The sequence below is a fragment of the Tympanuchus pallidicinctus genome, unplaced genomic scaffold, assembly GCF_026119805.1.
Source record: "Tympanuchus pallidicinctus isolate F22 unplaced genomic scaffold, pur_lepc_1.0 scaffold122, whole genome shotgun sequence".
Lineage (NCBI taxonomy): Eukaryota > Metazoa > Chordata > Aves > Galliformes > Phasianidae > Tympanuchus > Tympanuchus pallidicinctus.
In genome coordinates this window covers 57,376-71,604 of record NW_026294640.1, presented here as the reverse complement: position 1 = coordinate 71,604, position 14,229 = coordinate 57,376, and the positions used below count along the sequence as shown (strand labels likewise).

Here is a 14,229-nt window from a genome sequence, read left to right as displayed (position 1 = left end):
GGGGTACTGGTCCCATACAGTCACCATATAGGGGTACAGGTCCCACACAGGCTCCATATGGGGGTACAGGTCCACACAGGCTCCATACAGGGGTACAGGCCCACACAGGCTCTATATAGGGGGACATGTCCCATACAGGTTCCATATAGGGGTACAGGTCCCTCACAGGCTCTATATAGGGTTACAGGCCCACACAGGCTCCATATAGGGGTACAGGCCCATACAGGTTCCACATAGGGGTACAGGCCCACACAGGCTCTATACAGGGGTACGTGCCCACACAGGCTCCATATAGGGGTACAGGTCCCACATAGGCTCCATATAGGGGTACAGGTCCCACACAGGCTCCATATAGGCGTACAGGTCCCACACAGGCTCTATATAGGGGTACTGGTCCCATACAGGCTCTAAATAGGGGTACAGGTCCCACATAGGCTCCATATAGGGGTACAGGTCCCACACAGGCTCCATATAGGGGTACAGGTCCCATACAGGCTCTAAATAGGGGTACAGGCCCACACAGGCTCTATACAGGGGTACAGGTCCCATGCAGGGGATACAGGGCCCATGAGAAGCGTAGGGGGCGCACTCAGGCCACGTACGGACCCCACTCAGGTTTACAGGTCCTGCACAGAAACGCAGACCCCACGAAGGCCCCACACACGGTAAGGCCCGCTGCAGGGCCACGGCCCCACGCACACAGCAGGACTCCTCCACCACCCGATCTCCTTCACCCCCCCCCCCCCCCCCCCCCCCCATCTACCCCTGCGCATGCGCCGTGCGGGCGGGGCGGGGCCGCGTAGCGCCGCCATTGGCCCGGCGCTGCCCGGCGGGGTGGCCGCGTGCGCCCCCGAAAGCGTTCCGGGCGGGAACGGGGGCGGCGCGGCGTTCCGGGCGGGCGGCGGCGGCGGCGGCACCACGCTCCCCTCCCCTTTCCCCCGGTCCCCTCCCCTCCCGCCCCTCCAGGAGCGCGGCCTCGGCGGCGGCGGAGCAACGCTACGGAGCCGCTCGCAGGTAAACCCTGGCGCCGCGCTCGGGAAAGTTTTCTTCGCGGCCGGGCCGGGCTCGGCGGAGCGGCTCTGCGCGGCCGCCGTTGGGTCGGGGGGCCGTGGGGAACCCCCTGCTCCCAACGATCCCGGGCCCCGCGGTGCGGCCCGGTGCGGTGGAGGGCCGTGGGGGGGTCATCCCGGGCGGGGCCCGGCGCCGGAGCCGCTCCCCCCGGTGCCGTTAGCGACGATTCGGGCGTGAAGACCCAGCGCGCCGTCGCCGATCCCCGGCGGCTGGGGTCGGCCCCGCGGAGCCGGGACGGAGCGCCAGTGGGTGCGGGCGGTGCCGCTCCCGTCCCGTAGAACGGCGCTCTGTTGCTTTCCGCCGCTCTCGGCCGCACGGCCTCATCGCTCCCTGGAACCTGGAAACCCGCGCGGCTCCGCGGTTCCGCCGTTTCCTGCGGCCGCTGCCGGCGTTGAGCTCCGCCGTGGTCGAAGGACGGGAGAGTGGAAATAAATGGCCGTGGAACTCTCGGCTCCAGAGCTCGGGAGAAGAACCGCCTCCTGCCCGGTCACCGCAGGGCGCTGGTCGGCTGGTTGAGTCCCGGCACCCGCAGGGATCCCGCGGTGATGGACGGGCGGTAACCGGGGGTGCCGTCAGCGTGGGCATGGATGGCACAGCGTGTCGACCTGGCACAGGGTGCGATTTTCAGCCTCGAATCGCAGGGCGGTTTGTGAATAACGGTGCTATCGTCAGCTTCGGGCGCAGAGCTGGAAAAGTCCAAACGTGGTGGCTGGAGTTGTTTGCGCCGGGTTGCTGACAGTGCTGGATTTCTTCTGTCCGAGCACAGCGTGAGTTCCCAACTCTCAGCATGGCTGCAGATTTGAGCTCGAGATGCCAGGCTTTGGGCGCCTGAAGCTGTGCTTTGGGCTCCAGGCACCAGGCTTTGGGCTCCACTCACCAGGCCTTGAGCTCCTGAAGCTTTGGGCTCCCAGCGCTGGGTTTCCGATGTCCTGTGCCTCACGCAGTGTTTGGCCCCCGCTGACCTCGGGAGAGCAGCAAGCTGTAGTGTGAAATGCTGATAGCACAGCTGCTTGGGATTTCATGCTTCTTAAGGAAAAGCTGTTAAAGCCCAACGCCTCACAGCACTAATTGTAAAGGCAAACTTCACAGGATCATAGAATGGCCTGGGTTGGAAAGGACCTCAGAAATCATCTAGTTTCAACCCCCTGCCACAGGTAAAGGTTGCCAACCACCAGGCTGCCCAGAGCCACATCCAGTCTGGCCTTGGGGCAATAGTTGCGGCATGACAAAGCTGCTGTTCCAAAGGAGTGTGAGGACAGAGTTGAGGTGGTGACGTGAGACAGCGTGGTCTCAAGCTGTGCGTGGTGTGGGCCACCAGAAGTGATACTTAATGTGTTTACCTGCACTTTTTTTTTCCTGCTGAAAAAGGAAGCTGACAGTGGGAGCGTAGAGAGGAGATGGGGCAGGAGAGCTGACGGCCTTTATTCTGCTGCATTTGGCAGCTGAGAAACTTCCCAAAGCTGCTGGTGCCATATCTGCTGCTCGATGTGGTGCAGTGACGGCGCGATGCGACGTTGCCCAGCATGGGCAGGGAGCGTCCCTCCAACAAGTGCCTCGGCTCTGACCGTGCTGCAGACTGCAGGCCCCTCTTTTCTAGCGACTGATACTGGCGCAGAAAGGTTCACTGGAGAAGGAAGCAGCTGTGCCTGGTGTGCAGGGGTTCTGCCTGCCCGCAGCCCCTGGGAGCAAAGTGCTCGGCCCTGCGGAGCCTGGTTCTGGGCTGGAAATAGTCATGGCCTGATTTCAGCGGGTGCATTTGTCTCAGGCTGGGTTTCCACGTGTTTGTTTTAGGTACGTGCCTCATGTTTGGCTGCCACAGGAGGGGAGCTGTGACGGGTCATCCTGCAGCTCGTGGGAGTGTGGCCCTGCTGCCGGGGCTCACTGCGCTGCCGTGTGTTTGGTGCTGAGCAGCCCCGTGTTGAGGCGCTGCTGTGGGCTCTTGAAGTGTGAGCCCTTGCTTTGCTTTGAGGGCTGCTTGGAAATAGAAAGGCGGGGGTTGGAATTTAACCTGGAAAGTACAAACCCTCTTAAAAGAGGAATGGGTGCAGAGCAGTGCTGCGGAGGCAAAGGATCCGCTCTGCGTTGGAAGCTGACGTCCGCGTGGCTTTGAGGCTCCGTTCCCCTGCTGCACCTCTGTGTTCTGCAGCTCAAGCTTTAGAATCATTGGATGTTGAAATTAGTACAGCTGTATTTAGAGCAAAGGAAAGCAGGTGATTGTAACCCATGAAAATAGGGTAAAGCTCTCTCCTAAGAGAAGCTAAGCGCATGAAAACAGTTGTAACAGAGGTGTGTGAAGTGCAACTCTTGCTGAACTGCTGCTTTCCTCGCGCTCTGAATTTCTTCAGCAACAGCATCTTTTTTAAGAGAGCTTTTTCCCTCTGTTAGAGGCAGCGTGCTGTCCTGGAGCAGCACAGATTGTGCCACAGATCTGCAGTCCTGCGGGGGCTTCCAAGGCTCTGTCTTCAAGACCCAGGGAATCTGGGTTCAGACGCGGCTGTGCCGAGCAGAAAGCGCAGTGCTGCACCCACCCCGACCTCAGTCTGCCCCTCACATCACCAGAACAAACATCTCTGTTAGTTTTGCCTTGCTTTCCATCTCGCTCTGTGCTTGGAGCACAGCCATGTGAGTAGCTTATTTTGCTGGTAGCTATTCTGATAAGGCTTAGCAGGTAAAGAGCAGGGCTTGGTCAGCACAGGTTTGGGCTGCTTAAGACACCGAAGTCCTGCCTGGCTTGCCTTGGGTTGCATCATGAGCTTTCCCATGGGCAAGGCTTGCACCCAGGCTGCAGAGGGATGGCACAGAGCGAGGCAAGCGGCCTGCATTGTGCGCTGCGTCAGAGCCGAGTGCTGCTCCGTGCAGCGTGGGGCAGGTTTTTGTTTAAGAGCTCCCAAAGTTCAGACCTGGCTTTGCTGCCTTGCTGCAGCCGTGGGGAACTTCTGCAGGAGCTTTGTAAAGCAGGGCAGGAACGGGGGGGTGATTCCTCCCTGGCAGCAGAGCAGCGGGTGCCTGGGTCTGGGCTTTGAGTCCTTTACCAGCATCGCTGGGTCTGCAGTGCATTTTGTAGTGTCATCCAGTCGTGTTTATGAGCAAAAGCTTGAGATGGCTTTGGTGGATGTCTCAGATGTGTGGTGATGGCTTTGTTTCACGTGCGTTGCTTTAAAAGAAGACGAGCCCTTCCAACCCCTGTGATTCTGTGAATTAGCACTCAGCTTGCTGGTTTTCACCCAGAGGAACCAAAGCACTTTGGAGGAGAAAATTGGAGCCCCTTAAAGTTACCATCTTGAATCCCACGGTCCATCTTCCCTGCACTGTGGGTTGAATCCATTTCCAGCGCAGCGTTTATTTGGTTAAGCGTGTTGGATTTTTTTTATTTTTCCCATTCTGTTCTGAAACAGACAAGTGACGAAGCAGACGTGTGCTTAATTATTTTCCCTCGTTTCCTTCTTATTTCTTCCTGTGGTCTCGTTTAATTTGTCTGAGCTGCTCGGGGCAGGGAGCGGTGACGCAGTCCCTGCATCTGCCATGGAGGAGCAGGGCGCATCCCCCTCCCCGCTCAGCTTTTGGGAGCCACACCGAAACTCCTCGCAAACCAGGACCGCTGTTGCATCCTGAGTGGAGAACGCAGGGAGCTGCAGGCTGCTTTGCTCCCGTGCCTTTTCTCTGACGTTCGCGTTGTTTTACGTCAGCTTTCGGTGGTAAATGTTTTACCCTTGGTGCTTTTGGAGGCACTGCAGACTTTGTCTTAGTGCTGGAAGCACTGAGGTGTGTGCCGGGTCCGTGTGCTCCCTGGGATGTCAGCCTGGGAGCGCAGGGAAAGCGAGCAGATGGGCGTCTGTCCCTTCAGCCCTCACGCAGATGATCAGATCCCTTTATTTTCCTCGCTGCCTGTCACAGCCTGGCTTTGGAAGGGTTCAGGTAGAGGCAGGTCGCGTTTTCGCACGTGTTGTTTCCCTGCCTGGAAGAGCAAAGGTCTGAGCCGGCGGTGGGTGCAGCCGTGCTGGCTGTGGTTTGGGAAGCATGGCTTTCACTCTCTGTTTTTATGGGTGTGGTGGCTGAGCGAGAAGTGCTGTTTGTGGATCGAGCTTATTATAGTTCCAAGCTGTGTGTGACTCACGGCGCAATCGCACCATCGCATCGCTGCCCTGGAAGCAGGGCTCTGCTCGGGCCCTGCGTGCGTCGGGCAGAGCGCAGCGCTGCCTTGCCGAGAAGCAAGGAGAAGCAGAGGAGCTGCAGGTGAAGTGCTGGAGTCCTGAGTGTCGTGCAGAGCGCCTTGCGCGAGGCTTTGGCTGGTGCTGTCCCCTGCTTTGAAACAGCAGGCTACACAAACCCATCGTGTGGATCTGCTGCTGCTTCCCAGAGGCCTCAGTGTGGTTCTGCTCTGCTCAGCCCCCCTTTCTCTCTGGTGCTCTGGAGCGCACAGCGCCTCGAAGGCTTCCTGCTGTCCGCGTGCAGCAGCGCATCGTGATGTCAGCGTGCCCCAACCTTAAGGAAACAGAAGTCAGAAACGAGGCTGGGGAGCACCCACCCAACCCCCATTCGGTTTAAAATCAAAATATGTGCGCTGCAAAGGGAGCGTTCAAATGCACTTGTTGCTGACAGTCATCTTCGGTTGCTGCTGTCTTTTATGATGTTGATTTAAAAGTTTAAAAGCGAGAGGCAAAGTGAAGTGCATTTGCTTTTGACGCAAAAGGAAACATTTTCCTTGGGCTGGAACTGTGAAGTTTTCCTAATATAGTTTTGGTTGCCGTGCCCTGCCTCAACGAGCAGGAAATGCTCAAGTCCCGATGGAAGACACCTGGCTCTTGCTTTGCTTTGAGTTTGTCCCCACGCGTTGGGCACCTCCGAGTGCCTGGTGTGGCGCTGGAGCTCTGGGTTCGGTTCTGTGCACTGCTGGGCTGTGGGTTTGTCGGTGTGCCAGCCCGTCTCTGGCACTGCTGCATTTCGTTTCTTTTTTATTCAGTTTGCTTTTGTGCTGGAAGTGAAGATTTCGTGCCACGCTGCCGGTCTGGATAGGGTTGGCCTTCAGAAAGCTGATTGCATAGACGAGCTGAATTAGGAAGGCCCCCAAATGCTTGTGGTTCAGAAGGTTTTAGCTGCGTGCCGTTGTGAGTTTGTTCCTCTCGTGTTTGCACATAACTGATAAGGCAGCTGGCACGCGCTGACCGGCGTGATTCGGTGCCAAGCAGAGCCATGGGAACGGCTCCTGCAAGCAGAGCGGGCTGCGTCACGGCGAGGTGACGAGGAGAATTAATCTGTGTTCGGGCTGCAGGCATGAAGTCTGAGTTTGTTTGCAAGAAGAAAAAAGAAGAAAGAGAGATTTTCTCACGCAGGAGTCATCTCTGCCATGAGCTTACGCCAAGGCTGCCGCCTTGCTAGCAGAGGACCACGCTGTGAAGTATGATGGCGTGTTCAGGCACGGCAGCAGAACAGGGGAGATGTTTCCAGCAGCAGGGAGCTCAGCCGTCCTTTCTGAGCAGGGCAACAAAAAGCGGTGAATCAGGCTGAAACCGTTCTGTGCAGCACCTCCGGGTTGGATGCCGGCGCTCGGAGCTCTGTCCCAAAATGCCCACGTGCAGCAGGAGGGTGCTGCCAGCTCGCTGACCCGTCCTCTTCTCTTGTTTTTGCTGATTTGAGCAACACTCGGTGCCTTTTACTTCTTAGAAGCATCTCAGATGAGGAGCTAACGTATCAGGAACCTTTTAGCATTGTTTGGAGTCTACGTTACTGAAGCCGAATACAAGAACTGTGTTACACCTTGGGTTGTTTGTTGATGTAAATCTTCAATTAAAAAAAAAACACAAACCCCAAATAGTTGAAATTGGGTTAATATGCTCCTAAAAGATGCTCTTCAGAAATGTGTTTGACTAATCCTGCCGTGTTTGAACCCAGGCCCCTTCAGGAGCTCATCTGCACAGAGGAGCTTGGTGCCGCTGCTGCTCACCTTGCGTGCGTTGCTTGCAGCTCTGGGCAGCAGCTCAGCCCACGGCTGCTTTGCTCCAGTGCCAGAGGTCCCCATTTCTGCACGTCTTCCTGGGAAGCAGCTGCTGTGAGCGCTCCTCCCCTGCTTCAGGCAAGGTCAATGGTGGCTGTTTAATCGGGGTCCGGTGAGCAGCCTGAGCTCTGATCCCTGTGGGTGAGGGGGTGCTCAGCCCCGAGCAGAGGACGGTGGCTTCTGGCAGCATGGGGAGCAGTGACAGCCACCAGCGACCAATGGTTCGGAGGGGCTCCAGACACACCTCACTGATGCACTGGGTTTATTGCCTCATAAACCTGTGCCTTGTTTCACCAATGCAAGGAGAAATTACTGCAGACAGTGCTGAACGCGCGCGTTTCAACCCGAGGTGATGCGGTTGTGAGTGGCTTTTTGTAAGCTGTGACAGCAGGAGCCAGAGAGGCTCGTGGAGTGGTGGGCAGCCGTCGCAGCACGGCGTCATCAGGCTGTTCTTAGATTGAAGCAGTGTGCTCTTTTGCAGGTGAATACCTGAAATCCCAACCAGAATCTTTACCCTGAGCACGAGGTGGATGCGCTGTGGCTGTTTCTTGGGTTTCTTCCCCCTGAGGTGCCCAGGCTCCTGCGTGCTGGCAGTGGGGCCGTGGAGCCCATCCATAGGTGACTGAGCACTGCTGAGACGCAGGCTGTGAGTGCTCCCCTGCCTCGTAACAGCGAGCCTTCGTTAAGCTGTTTATGGCTTTTGACAAGCATTAGCTAAGCGGTGTGACATTTCTGTCCATGTGTTGGAAGCCCTGTGTTAAGTGTGACCTCGTGCCAGGCTGCTGCAAAAATATGTGAAATCCTTGGCTGTGCTGATGTTGTCCTGTGCCCACATTTGTGCCAAGCAGCAGTGTGGGATGGTGGTGCTGTAGGAGCATCATCCTCAAAACCAATGAGACTTTAGGACAGCTTCCCTCCAAGTGAAGGATTCAGGCACACTCTGGGGTGTCGCTGGTCTGTCTTTGGATGCTGTCATCTCAGAGAGCTGCAGCACCTCTCCTATGAGGAAAGCTTGAGGGAACTGGGCTTGTTTAGCTCGAAGAGAAGGCTGTGGGGAGACCTCATGGTGACCATCCGGTACATGAAGGGAGCGGATGAACAGGAGGGGGAACGGCTGTTTGTGAGGGTGGGTGGTGATGGGACAAGGGGGAATGGTGTTAAAGTGAGACGGAGAGGTTGAGGTTGGATGTCAGGAGGAAGTTTTTCACACAGGCGGTGAGGCACCGGCACAGGCTGCCCAAAGAGGCTGTGGATGCCCCATCCCTGCAGGCATCCAAGGCTGTGGCTCTGGGCAGCCTGGGCTGCTGGTTGGAGACCTGCACACAGCAGGGGTTGGAATTGATGATCATTGTGGTCCTTTTCAACCCAGGCCATTCTCTGTGTCAATGATTCTTTTGTGGCTGAAGTTCAGTATTTCTGGTTCCATCTCTAGGTGCTGTGCTGGAGGTGGGAGCAGCAACCTGAGCAGGTTGGCTGGAGTTCCTCTTGCAAATGTGCTGTTCCTAAAGAAAAAGGAGGGTGGGAAGCTCAGGGAACGTGTGCCACGTGGGATCCGTGTGAGCTGCCCAGAGCTGTTAGCTGAGTTCTTATCTTTATGGCCTTTGGAGGGAGACGGGGAGGTATGAATGGAGCGCGAAGGCTACGGGCGTTTGGAACGGGGGAGAGGTTGGCTGTCTGAAGCACTGATTCCAGTTTTATCTGGCAAATTCTGGAGAGAGCTGCGTAACCCTGAGGTCTGAGAGTTGCCAGCAATCGCTTTGGACGTAGGTTTTTAAATTAGGAAGCACGAGGAGCGCACGGCCCGGTGCCCCTCTGGTTTCACGTAGCTCAGGGCTTCCATCACGGCACAAGAGGCGTTGAACTTGAGGAATTCGGAGCAGACGAGGACATTGTGGTCCCTAAAATGAGGAGTCGCACACAGCTTCAAGAGGAGATCAGCGGTATGGGGCTCTGTCTGCATGTGCCTCACCGATGGCTCCTGCTGAGCTGCCGGAGCTGCTGCTGATGCAGGGGTGAGGTTTGGTTTCTTCTGGAGCTTTTTGGACCTTTCTGCCTTGTGGGACTCACACCTTCTGCTTGTCCTTAAACGTCAGCTTTGTTGTGTGAGGCTTTGCTTTGGCCCTGTGCGTGCTCCCCTGCGGTTTCCTTCCCCAGAACCGGGGCTGGAGTCACTTGTTTGTCAGCAAAGGCAGGGGGCATCCCAGCAGAGCGCTTTGGGCTTGTGATGTGGAATAGTGATGGAAGAGCCGTAAAAGCATGACGACAGTGTGTGATCAGGGGTGGCTGAGATGAAAGCCCTCGGTGGATTTAGTGCTGGTGGAGGGCAGCTTCTTAGCGGGCTTGTAAGGTGAATAATCCTCATGTCGGGTGTTGCATCCAAGTGCTCGGCCTCCCACCAGCTCAGAGGTTTGCAGTGTGATTGGTGGAGATGGAAGCATGGAAGACGAAACGTAAAGGAAATTGAGCGTGAAGGAAAAGTAAAGGTAGCTCTGCAGCCTGCTGGATAGGAGCCTGTTTGCATAGCCTGGAGAATGGTGTCAGGGCGCAGAGAAACAATGCTTTCAAATAAAAAACCAACACAGACTTCAGCAGCGAATTCGTAACTTTTAGGTTGGCATCGCTGTGTTTGGGCACAGAATCCTGGGGGGCAGCTGGGGTCTGTGTCAGACGTGAGAGCAGCAGTGTGACAGTGACCCCTTGTCTCTGGTGCTCTAATACCCGTGATCTTATCGTTAAATGATAAGGAGATGACAGCATCGCAGAACGCCTCCAAGGGGGAGCGAGCTGGAAAGCAGCAGCAAAGCCACCCAGCAGAGGCAGTTGAGATAGCAGCTAGGAACCTGAGACAGAAGGCAGAAGAGTTCTGAAGTCAGCTGGGTTAGTCCCAAGCTGCAAGCAAGCGTTTCCATAGTTCAAGGTAGAGCTGAATGCGAGGAGAGGAAATAAAAATGCTGCATCCTTGTGCCTCCTGCCTGTGTGCAGGGGTTGCCCTGTTTCACAGTGCAGCTTCTGCCCGTGGAGCGGGGCTGTCGGTGGGCACGCACCCTGCTGCCCTGCCCGGATGGCTGCTGTGTGATCCTGTGCTGCTGCTCTGCTCCGCGTGCTCCCAGCAGCTCCGGGAGGTTTGACTGCCTGTGCGCAGTAACAGCGTGCAATTGTCCGCCGCACAGCAGCGCTCTTCTTCGGACATCAATCTTTTCCCAGATGTCATTGTGAGTGAGGCGCTTTTCTTTCCCAGTCATCTGTTCTTGTCCTTCGTGCGGATGTTCCAGGAAGGATACGAAGCCTCGTTGGTGTGAGGCCAGCCCTGAATGCGGGTGCTACCTATCTGGTAGGCCAGTCCTATCTGCTGGGTCCGCGGAGCCTTTGCATCCCCATCTCAGGGGGTGCTGCTACCAGCGGCCGTTTTGCAGAGCAGTGCAGTTCCGTGAGGCTCCGAGAGGCTCAGTGAGGTGAGGGTGACTCTTAGCTGGCGAGCCAGGTGCTGTTTTTTCTTGGATAAATGGTTGTAAACGTGAATATCTGCCACTTCCCAGTGTGCTGCCAAGGTACCGCAGGCACGGAGCCTGTGGGCTGTGTGCAATAGGCCAGGGCTTTGCTCCTGGAAAGCTGTTTACAAAGCAATCACCCCAAGGTGCCTGCGTGACTGGCAGCTGTGATTGCTTTATCCCAGCTCTGATCCTGCCCTGTTTGGGCTGCACGGTGATGTCAGTGCCAAAAGCAGTGAGAAAGTTTCCTGCTTGTAGCCAAAAAGTGATTTGAAGGAGATGATAGGGCCTTATCACAGCAGGAGGATTGTTGGGAAGTGCTCCTGCCTGGTATTTAAACTGGATGACTGTTTTGAAATTACAAAAAAAACCACGTTTTAATTTGGAGTCCATAGCAAAGCCTCGCTGCGGTCCGTGCCAGCCAGCCGTCAGCTCTCTGAGCACGGGGCTCCACGCTTTCTCCCCTCAGATAAAGATTTGTATTGGTTTGAAGAGCTTGGAGATGCATGCTCTCCACTCCTTGTTGTTGTTGTTTTTTAGCACGTCTGTAAATGCAATGAAGGAAAACACGCCAGCTTTCCTAAATCTTATACTAGTGGCTCTCTGCTCTGCAGCCCAGTGATGAAATTAAGTGAGGAAAAGCTGTTTAGGATGGGTGAGAGCAGGCAATGCCTCAGGAAAGCGCAGAGGTGAGGGGCTGTAAGCTGGGAGGAAAACAGTGAATTTGGTAACGGTGGTTTCTTCCCACGTACGCTTTGTCAGCATTTCTGAGCTCAGAGACCTTATTCCGTTCCTGAAAGGGGTGAGGAGGGGACTTCAGAGGGGTGCAGACCCCTCCTCTGGCCACACATCAAACCCCCTCCCCACCTGCCGCAGGGCAGCGCCTGCCAAATTCCTCCCTTCCCTCCTGCGGTGCGCAGGGAATCGTTCCGATTTGAGTCTTTGCAAATCAAGGCAATTTGGTTTTGGTCTTCACCAGCGGAAATGGGGAAATGTGGAAGCTCTGTTACAGGAGCGCTGCGGATGGCGGTGGGCGATGGGATGCTCCGAGTTCAGCTCTTGCTTTGCACGTAATGTTCAGCAGTGAGAGCCTGGGGTGCACACAGCAGTGCTTTTGGTGGCGTTTTTGTCTGGAATGGTTTAAAATGTAAGTATTTTGAAAATAGCTTTCCTTTGACACGTGCTGATTACAGGGTATTTGAGGGATAGCTTAAAGAAATGAGCTCTTAACGCCCTGCCGCGTGGTTTTCTGCCCTGTTTCGAACCTGTAACAAAGCTGTGTGTTAAAACTATGATAAACAGCATGCAGATGGACCTCAAGACAGTGAAAGAGGTGGAGTGTGCCTTGGGTGGGGGCTTCCAGTCCCTCCTGCTCCAGCACTATTTGTATTTCCCATATTGGATTGGAGATTTTTCGTTGCTCCTTCCTTTGCTCGAGCCAGGATGGGCTGCGTGCTGCTCGTGTTGGCTGGAGCAGCTCCTCAGCCGTGCCTTCACCCACCTTTGGGGAGTTTGCCTGTGTCCAGATGTGGCTCTGATGGGGAAATGAGTGATTTCCAAAACGTTTGTGCCATTCTGGTTGGGTGCCAGAGGAAAAGCGGGGCCTGGGGGGCCGGGGGGACGTCTGTGCGCTGGGGGTGCGTTGGGCCAGCGGAGAGCTGGGGTTGTGAGGGGAGATTAAAGCATGAATGGCTTTAATTTGTGTGATTCCCACCTGTGTGTCCTGCAAAGGTCTGTCAGCGTGGCAGAGATCATACAGAAAAGCTCACTTAGGGATTCTGTGCAGCACTGGAAGCTGTCTATTTTAACAGGGTCATAAATGCCTCTCTGTGTTCTCCTGGGGGATTTTGGTGTGCGGACACCTGAAACACTTTGGTTTTTGTGGGGCAGCGCTGTGTGGTTCTGTAACGCTTGTGGTTGCAGATCTCTTTGGGTTTCATTTCCTACCTGGTGCAGTGGGAAGGATGAGCGCAGTGAATTCCCCATCCTTATAGCAGGCTTTGAAACTGCGGGAAGAGGAAGAGGAGGAAAAGCAGGCGGCACGCAGCGCTGCGCTCCCACAGGGCTGCTCCTGCCCAGGGCCAGGGCGATGCCAAAAGCTTGCAGAAGGGAGGCAACTGGCTGTAAAGAAAGCAATCCGTAACAGCACAGGGGGAGAGGGCGCTTCTCTGGATGAACCCTCGCAGCAAATCTCCGGCAGTTCATTGCCGTGTCGCTGGACCTGCAGTTTTCCATCTGCGTTTTGCTTTGCGCTGTCGAGATGCTGACATATTTGTGCGTGAGGGAGTTTGCTAAGGAGCTGCAAATGCCACGAGTCAGCAGGCGTGGGCTGCGCCGCTGCTCTTTTCTTCTGCCTTCCGAAAGGCCTCTTGCTTTTAAGTGCTGAACCCAGCAGAAGGAAGTTCCCTTCTGCTCCGGTGATGCTGAGTTTTCACTGAGAAGCCCCACTCGCTGCTGCCGTCGTTCTCCCCAGCGTTTGGGGGCTCCTCCATCGTTGGTACAGCAAAGCTCCGTGTCAGAATGCACTTGGCTTTAGGATCGCCTTCGGGTGCCAATAGCCCCGAGATTGCCCTGCTGTTAAATAGCATGCAGTAGCTTTTCTGTGTGTGTGCAGTTAATAAGAATATGATTAGAGAGCGTGGAAGATAATAAGGATGGCATTTAACCAACAAAGCCAGGAAATTCCAGACTGCAGCTCGCGTGTTTCGCTTGTTGTGCCTGGGGTTTTGTTTTGTGAGGGTGTTTTGCCCACCTTTAGGGGTACTCCAGAAAAGAGTTGTTCCTAAGGCGCTGGAGAAGCAGATCAGATCGATTCCCTGTAACGCTGAGGTTTCCTCTCCTCTCCATGCGGTGACAGCTCTGTCCACCCACCTTACACACTTTTTCCCCTCTTATTCACGTGCCAATTTTCAGCTTAGGAGGAGTTTTCCAGCAGGTTGTGTTAGCTGAGAATTGGTGTTTTTTCTTTTTCTTTTATAACCTTTTAACTGCAAAAGGCCACAGAGCCTTTGCTGGGTCCAAGCTGCTGTGGAGCTGCTCTCTGTTTCTGCCCTGAGGAATGCAGTAAATCAGGATTTGAATGCACAGCAAGAGCACACACCTACGTGTGGCTTTCTGAATCTTCAGCCCTGTTAAAAGGGAAGGTTTGCATAAAGCATCTTTGCACTGGTCAGTTTTGTTCCCTTCTGGGAAGACCGGCTGTTGGAGGGGTTTGGTGTGTTGGCTTTGGAGACTTTTACGAAGACTTGGGTGATTTTTAGGGGCAGGGCGATCTCTCAGGGAACACAGCGGGGCTGCCAAGCTGGTTTGCATTTCCCTCAAACTGAATCACACCATTGCTGCCTTTGCAAGGTGGAGCTGAAAGGCTCTTCAGGCTGCACAGAGTGAACAAGGCTTTAGCAAAGGGCATCGGTGCTGGTTAAAGTCAAGTGCAGAGAGCTTCCTTTTCCTGGACAGCTGCAGTGGTGCCGTTCTGTTCCTTTGAAAGGATTTTACTTTATTTGCCTGAAAAGATTTTTTGTTTCGTTTTGCATGGGCAACTTCTCCTAATTACAGCGTTTTGCTCCGGGAAGGGCTGCAGCGCTCTGTGCAGGTGGGCAAGAGAGGAGCTTTCTGTTTTCTGCTCCCAAACAAACTCATTTCTTCTCCTAGCTCTTTGCCTGTGATTTTGCAACGAGG

The 14,229-nt window shown here is 55.2% G+C and overlaps 1 protein-coding gene across 2 annotated transcripts in view; it reads left to right on the top strand.

Annotated features, from left to right (window-relative positions):
• Positions 1–874: 874 nt before the first annotated feature.
• The window catches only part of OTUD7B (OTU deubiquitinase 7B), a 33,016-nt gene continuing 19,661 nt past the window's right edge, over positions 875–14,229 (top strand). Inside the window, exon 1 of one of the 2 annotated variants that reach the window (XM_052672704.1) lies at positions 875–1,014. The gene's annotated coding sequence lies outside the window, so the exon portion shown is untranslated. Of the gene's footprint in view, positions 1,015–12,617; positions 14,144–14,229 lie in introns of those variants that run through there. The other variant, XM_052672705.1, reaches the window with a different exon arrangement.